Genomic DNA, 15938 nt, shown 5'->3' on the forward strand with positions numbered 1-15938 from the left:
ATATTATCTCAATACACAGTATACGCCTAATTAATTTGTTTTTGTATTATAGACTGCTCCCCCCTTCCCATCCCCTTCATATATTCTTCAGTGACAAAACTATCTACTATAACTCTTTAGACAATGACTAATTATTGACATGACTTCTACTAAGAAAATATACACAGTAAGCAAATTTTATATCCATAATCACAACCAGTACACCTGTTTATAATTAAAGGTAAATAAGGAATATGGTTATTTTCCTTCCCTAAAGGTACTAAAGATCAACATGGATCAAACAACAAAAATACAAAATCTAATAATAGCATCATATCTGGGCACATACGATAAGAGAAGAATCGGAGGTGAACATTTTCATAGACCGGGAAAGAGCTCTTCATATTAAGTTGAAGAGCAGTAGAAAAATATTTTCCAAGACCCTTGGAAGGTGGCAAAATGGTCCATCTCTGTACCTGGGCCCTTCTGCCACCAGAAAAGCCCCCTTCATTTAAGTGCCTCCAATAACCTCAACTGGACACCCTTTCGTCAAAGGAAAAATGACTCTACTATGATTTCAACACCGATCATCATAAAATGGGGAGACCCAAAATCTACCACTAAATCCTATCCTATAAATCTCTGAACCCCTTCACTATCCTGAATCTGCTGATAAGACTAGAAAGTGTAACGCGTCTATGGATTCCATCTTCAATATTGTCTATTTTTTTTGGCTGGAATATCCAACTTTTGGAAGCCCCAGTTGTTTTCTGGGCACCCTGGTCCTGTGGATGCTTCAGCTGCAATATTGGGTGCCATTAGGTATCACCTTGCCTCTGATGCTAATTAGTTTGTTTTATCACCAAGCTTACATTAATCCCTTGGCACATTCCTTCTTTTCCTTGCCACTGAAGAACTCGTATATCTGCGAATTGCATTAGGAAACTTCTTTTTGCTGATGTACAAAAAATACCAAGAAGATGAATTTTGTAGGTTATAGACTGCTGTGATTTGAAAGATATATTTATATTTAGGATATGTAATATGTAAACAATTTTTTTATAATTTTAGGATTTTTATTGTTTTTTGAAATTGATAAAGTGGTTTATGTTTTATACATACAATTCTGATTTATTCAGGTGCAGCTAAAATCCCTAATTTTCTACCCATTGCTAAGGGTGTCATTGTTTTGTTCTATGACTGTATGGACGTGGTATCTATTCTAATGGAGAATTTCATAGATATATTCATATGTAAATCATCCCAAATTCCTGCTGATTCACTTCATTTGTTTCCTAAGCTCATAATCATGATAAAAACATCAAAAAATAAACCTGGTACAAATTTATGGCTCACACTGTTCCATCATGAACTGTCTGATTCAAAGGACAATAATTTACATTCCCTGACCAGACTGACTCTACCTCCCCGCTTATGCGCAGGGCGGTGGGGTACGGATTTATGGAAAGCACTGGAGCAGAGTTGGGCCAAGGGGTAAAGGGAAGAGGTAGCTGGCTTGGGTGCTTTAGAAGAAGAGTTTACAGGAATGACAAGACCCCCATGCATTGCTGCTAAAGCAGAACAGAATTAACAAGGGACTTTTTGATGTCAGGGGTAGGATAGTGGACCCTCCATGTACAGCCCGCATGGCAGAGACGTGGCGCAGAGTCTAAGACACCAGATTCCGGCTTTTCCAGCGCTCCAAGCAGGGGGTGATGAACTTTAGGAGGTGGCACCTAGGTTGTGCTCCCCATACACGCAAAGGTTGGTAACTGCTGACTGGAGAAGACAAAAGCGTAGTGCAGGAACAAAAGGCAAAATAATAGTCAGACGAGCCAAAGTCAGGGCAAGTGGCATCAGAAGTAGTCAGACAGAGCCGGGGTCAGTGTATCAAAGAGTCAGGATCAGGGAATGCAAACAAGAACCCGCAATCAGAGCCTAGCAGAACTCCTTGTTCAGGCAACATCCTGTTGCCAGTCACTTGGACATCATGTGATTAGCATGTAACAGGACCCACCACCAGAGGGAGTGCTGGAGCGGAGGCAGCTCAGGTGGTGTTCACACATCCACCAGCAGCTGGAGCACTTTTATTCTGTTTCTCTGGGGTAAAGAGGCAGAGTAACATGACTCGGCCCAGGAAGTAACCAGAAGATAAGATTTGCTGCAGGGGGGTGCAAAGTGGATTACACAGACAAGGGCACAGGTTGGTGACATTTGGCCTTTTTTACCCTAAAGGACCCATTCCTGGCCAAAAAAGCACTCAACTCTCTTTCTGAAACAGCGTGACCATTTCAAAACAGTAGGAAAGCCAAGGGAGTCTATGATTGTATGCTGTTTAGACTTATGAAGGTATGAAGGTATGTAGGTATGTTGCAAGCCTTTTTATATAGTCATTAGCCTTTAGGTATTCTCATTAAGAAACACTCTCACTAAGCAATACTCCTGAGGGAGGGATTGATAAAACAAGGCCATTAGCTGGAAGTCAAAACACAGATTTATCTTTTCTCCAAGCAAGCCATTCTAATTTGAGCCAAGTCTGCTGTTCTTCCAGGGAATGAACAGGCCCGGCTGTATTTGATTTATGGAGTCACAGGAGATATAGGTACGGCTGTATAAGTGCACCTGCAATCATATTCCGTCACGCTCTACCTTCCTGCTGCACTGTTTATATAAAAGGAAACAATAGCGTTCCTTTCTGTACTATGTGATTGTTTCTTGTGAAATATGACTTTTTTCTCTCTTCTTGTGTGGCCACTTACAACATCCACTTCATTTTAAGCAATGTCAAAGCTGGGCTGGTGTTAAACTATATACATCTGGTCATGGCACATCACAAAGGGGGAAGAGGGCCAATTCCTGCGTCCGCACGAAGCCTTCAGGTTAAGAGGAAAAAGACTACATATCATTGTAACTTCACTGAAATAATGTAACACAGACAAGTTCAATGCTTTAATGTAACACAGACAGGTCCATTATCCCGAGCACAAACAATAGGAGCAAGCGTACAATTGTCTCCAGAAGAACTAAAATAAAACACATCAATGAGGTCAATTTACTAGTTAAGGTATTTAGGTTTTAGAATTTTTGTATAGTTGTTTCACTTGTTCACTTGGCAAAGTTCATTTTCACCATGTGAATGAAGTGAAGACGTGCAGACTTCAGTCATCCAAACATCCAAAATACATTTTTTTTTTTACTACATGATTGAGTATTTTTTTGCAAAGTGAATTTTCAGTATATAGACTAAGTGAAGTTCATCATCCCTTGCAGTGTGATAAGTGAACAGCCTAAACTTATTTAGTAAATCAACCCCAATGTGTCTTACTGCTTCCCACCTACTTACCTCCAGTGAGCCTTGGAAGATTATTATAAAAAATCAATAAACAGGATTTATATAGCACCAACATATTAGGCAGTGCTGTACATAAAATAGGGGTTGCAAATGACGACAGATACAGACAGTGACACAGGAGGAGGGGAGGACCCTGCATTGAAGAGCTTACAATCTAGGTGAGGGAAGTATCACACAATAGGAGGGGGATATGGAATGGTGGGAAGTAGTGAGGGTTTAGGAGACAGAAGAAGACGGGTAGGTGAGGGTGACGCGTTGGGTTTTGAGCGCTCTTTTAAATAAGCAGAAAGTAGGAGCAAGCCGAATAGGATGAGGAAAACCATTCCAGAGAGCCGGGGCAGCTTTAGAAAAGTCTTGGAGCCATGCGTGTGATGAGGTAGTGTGAGTGAAGAAGTCGTTAGTAGGTCATTGAAGGAGCGAAGAGAGCGTCTAGGGGGGTATTATTCTATCACAGCAGAAAGGTAAGTGGGCCAAGAACTGTGCAGGGATTTGTGCTGGGAGTTCCTTGAGCAATAAGCAGTATGCACCTCTCGGGTCAGTATGGGTGACCCCAATGATCTTTTTGGCTATCTGTAAGGGTGACATTTTTCCCACTGGCCAGCAATGTAAGAGGAATTCTTCCCACTGACGACCACACTAATATACTGTGATCTGTGGGTATAGTAATTATAGGAGGGGTTAACTGAAGACCTAAAGGTTATTTCAAAGGTTCCCCTATTTTAAAACGTTTGAGGAACTCTGCTTTTAGGTATTAATTGCCTCTTGCTGAGATTACAGTACTTCCTCTGTCATTGGCCCTGATTTATTAAATCTCTCCAAGGCTGATCCAGCAAACCTGGAATGGATTTCTTCAAAGTCATTTTTGAATTTTACTAGCCAATGTTTTGGATCCTGTACCAAATCCATTCCAGGTTTGCTGGATCACCCAGCTTTACTGATGAAAGTGTATCCTCTGCAGCCTTGGAGAGCTTTAACCTCCCTGGCTGTATTCCCAAGTGTGGCTCGGGTTGTATCTTCCATACCAAAAGCGGTAACCCCGAGCCACACTTGGGGTGAAATTTCCAGGGAGATCGAAAGTCCTACCTTGTTCCCACGTTCCAGCCGCATCCTCCAGCAGTGCCTGCGGCATCCTCCAGCGATGCCCAGCATCCTCTTCCCCTGGCCATGCCGGCCGGGCATCTTCATAACCTTGCGATGCCCGGCGGGCATCTCCGACTCCAGTGTATGAACGTTGAGGAAGCGAGGCCTGAGGAAGCAGGTGCCTGGCTCGCGAGTCTTAGGCTCGAGGATGGGACTGTTAGGCAGGTAGGCGGGCCTGGGTGGGAAATTTAAAATAATGAGGATATTTTAGTGTACCGCTTTTACATTTAAAAATCATCATTAACCGTATTGCCAGGGAGGTTATGAAATCAGGCCCATTGCCTTTATCTAATTTCCTTTCCAGAAGAGGGAAACGTGTTTGTTTAAGTTTGATAAGAATTCACCGAATACTTCAAGGCTGGAGATACTGGCTAAAAGATGATCCGCCCCTGAGGAAGCCTCTCACCTTGTGATTTGCTATAGAGGTAAAATGTTGCAGTCTAATCAATGGAGGGAAGGAAACTCAGGAAATTCTCCTTCCTGCATGCAGCAGATTGATGACATCAGGAGCTCAATGGTGCCTTTTTAAGAAAAATGGTGGAGCTTTTCTGCAAAAGAAAATGATCCTGTTGCAGTATATTATAACCTGTCAGGAATAAATTCACGCAGACTTGTAAAATTCTAAACAAGAGAGCAATACTTAACTTTATGCCCTGAGTGAGTTTAAATCAAATACCAGATCACAGGCCAACTATTAATCATATATTTACTAAAAGATAGATATCGCTCTTCTCCTTTTGGGTGTCATCTGCCATTGTGTGATAATAAGCATGATCTTCTAACATTTGTTGTTCATTTCCTAATCACAGCAACTCGAGGAATGATAAACACTCAGAATTATTGATGTATCTGTATTATCTTTGCAATGAACAAGGTTCATCCATCTCCCGATGTAATCATACGGTTACAAATATTTTCATGTAAAAACTACAAAACTTTGAAAACAAATAATGGATCATTTCTGATATCTCAGCTAGAACATAAACAGAATATAAAAGTCCTGATTATATCACATAATGATATCAGATACATCTTCTGGATATCTGACAATGATTATATGTTACACTTGAATGATGATTGCAATGAGCTCATTTGCAATATCAGCAGAATCTGCCAAAATTAAAAGAACCTAGAATGTCAATTGGACGGGTCATCTCATTTTTGTCTATGCCATTAAGCCAATCAAAGAGGTGAAAAGGTAAAGCTTGTACCCGGGGGGAATGTAATAGATTCAGGGGAAGGTGAATATAACTGGGCACCCAGGAGAGACGGATATTTAAAGGTTAAAGTTTGGGAAAGAAAGAGAGGCAAGGGGTGTAAAGTAGATCAGAGGGGGTGGGGAGAGGAAGGTGTTAAATGGGGGGGGAGGGAGGATCATTTCGGCAAAAGGAGAGGGACAGCTTTCCTCCCTCCCTCACTGGTTGTGTGGGGAGGGTTTGGGGTCCTTGGGGGCAGTATGGTAGTAACTGTCCTGGTGGTGGCAGGACCCGCCTTAGGTGTAGCGCCTCCCGAAGCAGCGGAGGTAAAAGTGGCAGCAAAGGTTCAGGATCTGCAGGGGTATTGGTTCAGTCCCCGAGGTGGGGCCATGTGCCTGGGAGCAGGAGAATCAGTCAAAAGGAGGGGGCAGACCCAAATAAGATGTGTTGGTCAAGTTAACGCCCCCGAGGAACTGCAACCATAAAATGAAGCACCAATAGATAAAGATTTAAATTGTTGTTTCTGTGATGTTATGAAAATTGTTGATGGAAATGTTTTAAGAGATAAAGAACTGCTCCGAAACATAAACGGACAATAAGGCCAATTTCTTCCAAACAAGTGACTGTCAGTTTTCTTGGGGACGGAATGGGGGGTGGAAGTGACATCAGCGCTGCCAGGTCATGGTTTATACAGCCTGGCATTCCAGTGGATTTCTCCCCATTAGGTTATTGTGTCACATCCATACAATGGAACAATATGTAAGATAGCAGCTCAGAGCTGATAAGTAAGTTTCCATTACAAGGCGGTTCAGTGATCGGTGACATGGGCTCTGCCACGTGCCTAATCTGGACACCGTGCTCAATACAGCAAGCATATCAGAGGCCGTGACTGGTGTCACCCAACATCAGCTCTGCTATAGCAACCCTATCACTCCCTTACAAGACATTGACAAGGAGATGCCAAATAATAATGCAAAATTGTAGAAGTTATTACTTTATTAAAGGGACTCTGCTGGTATTTTGAACAGTGGAAGTACCTACTGAACAACTTTGAGGTATATTTGAATGTGTATTGCACAGTTTACCAAATTTTTTATTGTGAGGAAACCCTTGAAATAACTTTCAGGTCTTCAGGGAACCCCTTCTATCATTACTAAGATCAGTGGGAAGATTTCCTCTTACATTGCTGGCCAGTGGGGAGAATGTCACCCATACAAATAGCCAAAACGATCATTGGTCTCACTTACATTGACCTAAGGGGTGCAAAACTTCTCATTGCTCAAGGAACCCTCAGCAACCTCTGTAGGAACACTGCTCTATTGTAAGCTAGGTCCTTTTATCAAACATCAGTACCTGATCTCACAAATGGGAACACATTACCACAGACACCCTTCAAAATCTTGCAAATGCCTCCTAAAAAGAGTAGAGGCCAATAAAGCTGGGGGGGCTGAAAATTAATGTAAAATGTAATATGAATGACAGCATTGTTAACCTGCTACAGATGCTCAACAACCAGGTCCACCTTCCCTAGCAAGAGGGATTTGGTGAAGCTGCAGCTCTTTCTACCTAAATTTTAAGTATCCATGTCCATGGTTTTGGAATAATGTCTTACAAGCTCATATAGGTGGGAGGTTCAGGTGTCCACAAATGTTTGACCATATACAGTATTCTCACCAGAACTTTTTTTTAAGTTGGGTGGGAAGAAATTGTATGTGGCCCCTGTATTGTCACCCAACTTTTCAGTAACCAGCCAAAAACAGTTAGGTGGTCACTAATAAGTCCTGAGTGGTGCACCCAGCTAAAAGAGTCCGGTAGGAACACTGCATATAATACATATACAGGGACACAGACTACCAGCACAAGGTTCGGAGTTTCATCCATTGTTTTAGTGAACCAGTTCACCCTAATACCTTTCTGGTCATCTGGGAACCCATGTGTGAAATGCGGCAAAAGGATTTCCAGACAAGCCGCAGGATTCTTTGTCCATTCACATATACATGGAGTAACAAGGAGAGCTCTACAATCAACAGTTTGAACATTTGCTGATGGGAAAGCTTTGGCTACAGCTCATTAAGTCAAACCTCTATAGAGAGGTATAGATTACTTCTGGATGCTCCAGTTCCTTTCACAATTTAAAAAATGTTGAAATGTAGAGGAAAAGCAGACTTCCTTTGAACAGGTACTCACTTGCTTTATTTCTATATACCTGCCAGGTGTTCACACAATCATGTGACATTTGTATAATTCTTGCCAGCTTAGCGGATAAGCAGTGACATATGAATATAAAAAAGAGAGATTAACCTTGCTGTGGGTCTAACATGATATAATCACATAGTAAAGGAATATATGAATGTCATGAACTTGGATCTCCTATGGAAGCAATATCCAATTCTACAATACATTGAGTGTGTCAGAGAAAGTTCATTAGCAGCTGAACTGCATGCCCGGTGCAGAATAACTGTAATGTAATAGATGTAATGTGCTGCTGCATTGACTTCAATACCCCATATCAAAGATATCATTGGCTGTTATTAAAAAACAGGAACTGCACTAGAGATGGTTAATGAGATGCATAACATTTGACTTTTTTGCAAATTGCATGCAAATGTTTATGTATGTGTTTTGTGCACATGGCCAGAAGGTTCCTATGAGACTTACAAATGAATAATATGAATGAATACAAACTGTGCATTGTGTAATGAACTTGCATAGAACAGGTCCCTTAGTTATGTGTAGTCGCTCTAATTCTGAATGTCGTCCACTATTGAAGTTACTTCAGTCCAACTTACACCCAATCCAGTTTTCCTACCTAAACTTTTTTTTAGCAAATAATACTACAGGGCTTAGTTGCATCCTGCAGATACAGACTGGCCTAGTTTTTAGGACAGTGTTTCCCCACCTTTTTAAGATGAGGGAACCCTTGATATATCTTTCAGGTCTTCAGGGAACCCCTTCTATAATTCCTATATCCACAGCTTACTGTATACTGTTTTAGTGTGGTGGTCAGTGGGAAGAATTTCTCCTACATTGCTGGCCAGTGGAAATTGCTCATTGCTCAAGGAACCCCCAGCAACCTCTTAAGGAATCCTGGTTGAGAATCTCTGCTTTAGGCCTTTTCAATCACATGTGCAGAATTCATAAAGCAACCCCTTTAACTATTCAGTGAGCTCACTACAATAACTGAAGGATGTGGAATTTGCACAAGCCAGTCTACAATTTAAATAGCAGTGAGAGCTAGACCTTCATCAAAGCAACACTAGACAGGAGCCCAGGACCTGGCGGGGGGACCAGCTACAACCCTTCAGTACACCATTGTTATAGTGCGATTGGGTAAAGCGTTGAACTTCACAAGAAATGGACTTGTAGGCAGTTGGTATCTTCTGGGACCATATCAGTACAGACAATGAAAACAGCATTCTTTTTATTTTCCTTTTGCATTCTTTATTATTATTAATATTAATAATAATAATAATATGAAATAAAGGGATGGTAGGCTAAAGCTGTTGCCTTGCCCAGATGCCATTCTTTCTTAATCTCTCCGAAAAACTGCTACCAACTGTTAACACTTCCAGATCTGCTGCTGAAAATGCACCGCAATCCAAACTTATAAAAAGCTATATTTTACAATGAAATGAGGGGCCTGGTATTTTTTATTGAAGGTGCGTTCCTTACACTGAAATTCCAAAAACTAGGAAAAAGGACTTTTTCCTGTATATCTTAGAGATCTGAATGTTCTCACATCTCCTACATTCTATAAAAAACAGCAGGCCCTCACAAAAGGAACATAGGATGTGCAGAACAAAGGTGTGCAGACCCAGAAGTTGCACCAGAGATGGAAAAGACTGTTAGGTGGGTTAACTCTCCGGAATCCAAAAAAACTATTTAAAAATATCAGTTCTGGGTTTATTTCCAGTGTTATTTACAGGAGGATAATGCATAAATCCGGTGGCACAGACTAAGTATATACAGTGAAATATAAGGGCCACATAGGGGCAGGCCCTCCTGAAGGGCCCTCCAGCTGTTCTCAGTATAGAGGAGTTATAGAGGAAATTCCCCAATGTGAACTCACTGTTGTCCAATGAAAGATGAATAAATATATTTCAGACCTTTCCAGCTGCGGCACACACAAGGGACTCCCTGATAAAGTGTTTAGCTGTCCCGCTTTTATCGTAAAACAATACAAAGTAGTAGAAGGAATGTAATCCTCGTGCCCCCGCACACATCCTTTGTATATTTTATGAGGTTCCAGGCCTAGGGTCAGGTTTCATTAGACGGGTCTGGAGAAAAATGAAAATGGTCACTTTGCAGTAGGAATATCAGGTCTTACAGATGTTCTGTATTGTGGAGTGGGATGATTGCACCTCAGCCAGAACCTTCCGTGGCTGGGCTTCCTCTAATTCGTACATCTGTCAAATGAAACATTTCCGATCCATTTCATATCCCGGAGTCTGAACAGCAGCATGGAAGGGAGGTATTTCATAACACATAAACAAATAATCTGAACAGATACAAAAGGTTGCAGAAGACATGGTCAGTCAGTTGCTTCAAATGCATTCACATTGTAGAGGAAGCCACTGCAATTCGAAGATCTGATTGTCCTTGAAAAGTCCATTGTGGCCAAACTTGTCCCTCTGACTCAAATAAATGTGTCTGCTGATTGAGGCAACTAAAAACTTCAAATGGTAGAACTTTACTGAAGTAAAAGCATTGTGAACATAGAGATTTGGGTGTCTTGCAGGGTTCCAAAGATGTAGATTGTTGTGTTACTTGTTGTGCTTTTCTTTTTCATGTCAGAGCTTCCAACTTAATGCCTAGTGGCGTAAATCACAGCTAAGAAAAATAGATGAAGTAAAAGCAGGGAGATTCTTGCACTGCAGGTCCTCAGTTACAGCCTCCACTTCAGCATGGAAAACACTGAGAAGCACAGTAGTGACGTCACCAAATTTATACCCAGATTGGTGAGACTGACAGTCAGAGGTAGAAGTTCCTAAGATGATGATTATTTACTGCAGGTATACAAGTATTAGGCTGTAGGGATGAGAATGCCTAGGCACGGGAAGTCATTGCTTTATTTAGGAGGACTTCATGACAAAAAGCAACTTTTCTCCTGGCTACGTCACTTGAACTTGCACTGCACAGACACAAGATCCGGTGACATAGCCTGCTGTAAATGGAGGAAAAAAGAGTGACGTTCCCACTGCGCCTGTTTGAGATCAGCATTTTCCCCCCATGCTCTGCATCACAAAATGTTCCAAAGCTGTAAAAAGGACTTAATTTGCAATGGTCTTTCCACTCAATATGTAAGTTTGTTTCATGTATATTTAAGTGGCAACTCAGAATTTACAACTCATGGTATATTGATAATGTCTGTATTATAGTGCATAACATACAAGTGTGGCTAAAGAAGCAGATTACCGGCGGCATTATTGCCATCATGTGACTTGGTTGCAACTGGTCGCCTATACCCTTTCTAGTAATAATATGCTATAGGAATGCAGGATATATATTTTTACTCGTATATTTGTATTATAATATTCCTTTGGATATTTTATAACTGATTCCAATAAAGTTTGTAATTTAATATAACCTTATTGGTCCTACACCATATCTCGCAAACAATTTTAAAAGGTCTTTCCACTCACTTGTCTACTTTTGGCTTTGTTATATTGTATGTAACTATTTAGTATGTGTCCATTGTAACTTCTTTCCCCATACAGTAGGTTTATCTCAATCACTTCATAAATTAGTTTGTCATAATAAAACTAATAAAAACTGTTAAAATAGAAAACTTACTGTTCAGCTTCCAGATTTATGGTTGGTGTGTGGGTGATGGAGGCGGCTGTACAAGGCAAGTTATAGGGAAGTTGTGTAAAATATGACTGCGGTGACTTACTAAGAACTTAAATAAATTAAGCTTCATTTGTCTGATGCCATTAGCAATTTATGTGCTCACAAATATCAATATAACAAACCTGGACTAGATTTATCTGCAGGCAGACATTCATCCAGAATCTCTACAAGTACTGTAAGGTATTAGCAGTGATTGACTAACTGCCTGGCCCTTAATGTGCATTTGTCCACATTTATTACTATACGTGCTATATTTATTAAATGATGGAAATGTGCGCATCTGGCATGACTCAACTCTGTTTTATGTTACACTAACAGAAAACAGATTTTAATGAGAATTCTACGAGTTTATTGCACTGTGTAAGAGTATCCGGTCTTCTCTGTTCTCCCTGCTGCCTTTTCCTAATATACACAAGGACCCTCGCTATGAGAATTGCTGGACTGTGATGGAGTGGAGAGCAGACGGCGGGTTGTCGTCAGTCTGTGTCAGTGAGTGTGGCAGCTCCATTGTGCTGCAAGGACAATAGTAACGCAATACATCCCAAAGTCAGTCTGCAGGTTATACTGCCAGCACTAAGGATCGCAATTTATGGGCTCCTCCAGCTGCTTCATAATACCCTTCCTGTTCAACCTGAAATGTATAGTCTGTTGTACATAATGGAGGATCTCCGAAATCCTATAGTGTTAATGTAGTTGGACTTTTTAACTCAATGCATAAGTAGAAAAACCTTGTGTGACTGGAGGCTTTATCTCCAAATTAATCAACTTCTTTACAAACCCCAGTAAGACTTTACAGAGCAGGCAAAACACTTTGCGTATTTCTTTCACATCCCTGCATTGATCCAATGGGCCTGATTTATTAAAGCGCTCCAAGGCTGGAGAGGATACACTTTAATCAGTGAAGCTGGATGACCCAGAAAACATGGAATGGATTTTTTTTAAAAGTCATTTGCTGTTTGCTAGCAAATGTTTTCAGTTCTGGACCAGATCCATTCAAGGTTTGCTGGATCACCCAGCTTTGCTGATGAAAGCCTTGGAGCCTAGGAAATCTTTAATAAATCACGCTCTATGTGTTGCATCTGTGAAGGAGCTTGGGGCAATAAAAACAAATAAGTGTAGCTCTCTCTTTCTGTGCAGGAAGACTGGTCTTGTATCTGCCCCATTTCTGCATTTTACAGAAATGCCCTTTACATTACTGTTCCTAAAAGCCAATGGGAAAATATTATTTCTGCTGCCTCGGTTTAAACTTGCACGTGCAAGTGAGCTGTTAGAGGTGTCGGCTGAGGTCTGGGGTGCTACTGATGTAAAGAAGGGACTCTGAGATAAAGTGGGAGCTCCTCATGAAAAGAGGGTACTCTAATATCAAGGAAGGTTTCTCAACAGACAAATGTCCTTGATACTGGGGGTCATATCAAAAACCTGCAGAAGACCATTGGCGGTGGTGCCTGGTTTCAGCACAAGGGGTTGGCCCAGCTCCAGATTTCACATCAAGCCACATAGGTCTGTAGAAATATTAATAGTTATCTGCTGCAAGCAAGAGAAAACATTTCCTCTATCCCAGTGATCGGGCAGAAAAACACAAATCTCAAATGGGTGAATTTCCTGCAGAGGATTGAAAACATTCTCCAGGAACATCTGGGGAAGCCTCAGAATTTCCTCACGATTTACAGCCGGCTACACGCTGACAAGATAATATCATAATACTAGTTTGGAAAAGTACCTGGTAGTAGCGGAGGGGATGGCTCCTGGAATATATGTGGGGGCTGGGAGTCCCTGTCCGGGCAGCGATAAATCATAAGAAAAAAGTCTTAGATTCTGCTTACAAGGGAAGATTCAGAAAAGAGCGCAGAGACAGCTATTGCCGACTTGGACAGAACACAGGAGAACAGCACGTGGGCAGCCTGGTGACTCAGTGGTTAGCACTCTGGCCTTTGCAGGTCTGGGTCCCAGGTTCAAATCCTGGCTAGGAGATTATCTGCATGGAGTTTGCAGGTTTTCCCGGTGTTTGTGTGGGTTTCCTCTCAAATTCCAAAAACATGCTGTTATTATTATTACACAGTGTTTATATAGCGCCATCATATTACGCAGCTCTGTACAAAGTCCATAGTCGTGTCACTAACATTCCCTCAAAGGAGCTCACAATCGAATGTCGCTACTATAGTCATGTGGTTAATGAAGTATAAGGTCAATTTAGGGGGAAGCCAATTAACCTAACTGCATGTTTTTGGGATGTGGGAGGAAACCCACGCAGACACGGGGAGAACATGCAAACTCCATGCAGATAGTGTCCTGGCTGGGATTCGAACCTAGGACCTAGCGCTGCAAAGGATGGAGTGCTAACCTCTGAGCCATGGTGCTGCCTGTTAGGTTAATTGGCTTTCCATAAACTGACCTCAGACCGTAATAAAGACATAGGAAGGGACATTAGATTGTGAGCTCCTTTGAGGGACAGCTAGTCACATGACTATGGACTTTGTACAGCGCTGCGTAATATGTCGGTGCTATATTAATACTGTGTAATAATAATAACAGCAAAATACTAAAAAAAAAAAAAAAGGAAAGCTGAGAGTCTCCACCGATCATGAAAGTTTCTTGCTGGCTATCAGCACTCCCTCGATGTGATGACACGATATGTCAGCAACTAAATCCTAATGGAACTACTGTATAGAAAGCATGATCTGTGTAATCTAGACTATCACTGGGGGATACAATTTCACGCCTAAATACTCTCCAAGAAAAGTCATCACTTCTACTACGATGGGAAGTTACAGAGTAAAGGCACGGGACACCTGAGAAAAATATACCATATGTCTACTGCAAATAGTTAGAAACACTCACCAACCTTTAAAAAAAAACCTGACCCGTTAAACACAAAATTATGCAATTAAGCAACAATGATTGCGTTCCAGTGAATGTTGACAATTGTGTTATTTTGTGGTAACATTTTGGGGAGGGCGCTTGGATTACCTCCCTTTAAGAAATAGGCATATTCTGCTTTTGTTCCAAGGATGTAAAATGTAAAATCCAGAATAATATTACACATTGGTTCAGCAGGTGTGAGATACAACAGTAGTTTTCTCACAAGACAGAATTACAGCATGAGAAACACCATCAGAATTTATTCCCACCAAGACAAAAACTAAGTTTGTACAGAGGAGGACATCGGACTCCATATATTAGGAGATTATTTAATATTATGACAGAAGGAATTCCCAATGTAAATAATAATCTATAGACATATATTCCGTATAATTGCAGTGTGTATGGAGCAAGAAGAGGAGCAGAATATTCCCATTGGGACACAGGGAGGAAAAATACCAAGATAAAGGTTTTTCACCCTTCCCATCTCTTCAAAACTACAAGATATTTGGTCTGATTTAATAAGGATTTCCAAGACCGGACAGGTAGACAATTATGGGAGAACCTGGGTGATCCAGCAAACATTATATGCTATTGGTTGGAAATGGTTTCACTCCTGGACTAAATCCATTCAAGGCTTGTTGGATAACCCAAGTTCTTCCACAATAGTTTTTTTCTCGTGTCTTGGAGAGCTTCAATATATCAGGTCCATTGACTTTATCTACAATTTTCAGTGGGTCATATGAGCTGATTAATGTGCACTTACACATTAAGAAGGATTAGTGAAGCACAAACATTGTGTAGAATTGAAAAGCACGAGCCTGTGGGAAGTGAAAGAAACATATGGCTGCCCAATGCTACACATACCACAACCTTTCATTGTAATTGTGTCTGAAGTTCAGCCTAAAAAGAAAGGATCTACCAGTATTTCTTTGTAGGAGAAAACATGTATGTAGAGAACTTATAAGAGCACACAAACGCAATGGATGACTAAAGATGAGAGAAATGATATTACGTTACATTTAGGAAAGCCATCTAGGAAAATGGTTATAGAAAATATAACAAAACTGCAGCCACATTTCCCTCCCAGTCTGCCTATCACGTATGGTTTTCTGGGAAGAATCACTCAATAAATGTTTATAGAGAGATAACATTACCCAACATTTATGAAATGTACATTTCACATGAACACTAAGAATAGGCCGAAGACTCTGTATATTAAAACCAAGAATGAACAAACTTCCTGGGCCCCACGACCTGCACTGCTGGTAGGATTATATAGGAACTTTACATTATGAGCAACCTCGGGACCGAAGAACGTGTTCACCCAACTGGCCAGCTATAGCGTGGGAAGAGGCTTTCCATACACCATGTCAGCTCTTCTCAGGAGTTGGGATTAAAAGTTATAAATCTAATAACAAGATAAATGTTTAAATAGACGCCGGTGGGAAGCAATAAATGTCTGATGAGTGTTTAGTTAGCCCAGAGAGGAAAGATATGAATTGTTGTATGCTCTGAGTCGCCATGAAGGAAGATCTGGGGTTCCCATAGTCTACGGACAT

General features: G+C 41.0%; 1 protein-coding gene across 1 annotated transcript in view; it reads right to left on the reverse strand.

The window, feature by feature from the left end:
• ST3GAL3 (ST3 beta-galactoside alpha-2,3-sialyltransferase 3) overlaps nucleotides 1-15938 on the reverse strand; it is a gene marked incomplete in the record, with an annotated part of 186073 nt that overhangs the window by 69691 nt on the left and 100444 nt on the right.

This window comes from Pyxicephalus adspersus, chromosome 8 (genome assembly GCF_032062135.1).
Source record: "Pyxicephalus adspersus chromosome 8, UCB_Pads_2.0, whole genome shotgun sequence".
NCBI classification, from domain to species: domain Eukaryota; kingdom Metazoa; phylum Chordata; class Amphibia; order Anura; family Pyxicephalidae; genus Pyxicephalus; species Pyxicephalus adspersus.